The sequence below is a fragment of the Kryptolebias marmoratus genome, linkage group LG9 (genome assembly GCF_001649575.2).
Source record: "Kryptolebias marmoratus isolate JLee-2015 linkage group LG9, ASM164957v2, whole genome shotgun sequence".
NCBI lineage: Eukaryota > Metazoa > Chordata > Actinopteri > Cyprinodontiformes > Rivulidae > Kryptolebias > Kryptolebias marmoratus.
In genome coordinates, this window is record NC_051438.1 from 1,268,314 (window position 1) to 1,269,447 (window position 1,134).

Genomic DNA, 1,134 nt, shown 5'->3' on the forward strand with positions numbered 1-1,134 from the left:
GAAAGAAATAAAATAATTTTGATGCTCAAATAGAAATAGAATAACATGTTTGGATAGTCCATATGTATTTACATTAAAAATAATTCATCAAACATCTTCAAAAACAGTTTCCTAATGTTGATCACGACTGACTGGTGAACATTGATGAGATCTGTCAATGACATTACTAGCATGGCTTAAAGGTTAGGGTTACACTTGCACTGCTTTTTGTCACTTTAACTGAGGCTTACAAACAATATAAAAGCAATATTGGTCAACAACAAATTATTTTCACTGTTTTTAGTCTTTCTGATTAATGATGTTTTGCCACTTAGTGTTCAAAAATAAGTCAATCCCAAGAATTGCAGTTCAGTCAAATGTTTTACTGTAAAGTTTAACATCACATTTGCATCCAGCAAATACTCAACTACAGGTTATGTTGAGATATGACAATTTCCTTCGCTAAAATGCTGCTGCAGGAGACCACAGTCCCACAGATGGACTTGGCGGTGAAATCATACAATCTGGAACAACAATACTATGAATAGAGAAGGAAGAAAGAATTCAGGCAGGATGCCAAACCACCTGCGAGGGCGGCTGTGAAAGCCCCTGTCACCCAACAGCAAAAAGCGCAACAACCTAAGCCACAGGGATCGATAGGACAGATTTTAACACTGTCATCAGCACCGACTCCTCACCCTAGGGATAGGTATCTAACCAAGGAGGAGTATAATAGGCTAGCACCTGAGCAAAGAAGAGCCCTCCGAGAGTCCAGCCTGAAGGGGACTGGGGGCCATCCAAATGATGAGCGACAGACCGCGAGTCTCCCTGGAAATGCCTACTGGGACGGGGATGAAATTTACACGGAAGTGGATGAAGTTCCCTACCTAGTAGACTCAGGGGCGGAGGTGTACATGACTTGCAGAAGCCTAGAAACTAAGGGACACCGGAAGGTCCAATTGGCTAACGGGACTGTAGAAAGTTTACCATATGGGACCTGGCGAGGTCTTGTATGGTTGAAGTATGGTGTTTCTCCATGCATCAATAAGACCAAGCTCCTTAGTAATTGGGGCCTGCCAGCAGTGCATAGAGAGCAGTACAATGCCTTGCGAAGCAGTACTGCCTCATGCAATGCATGCAGGCACCTCTTACTCT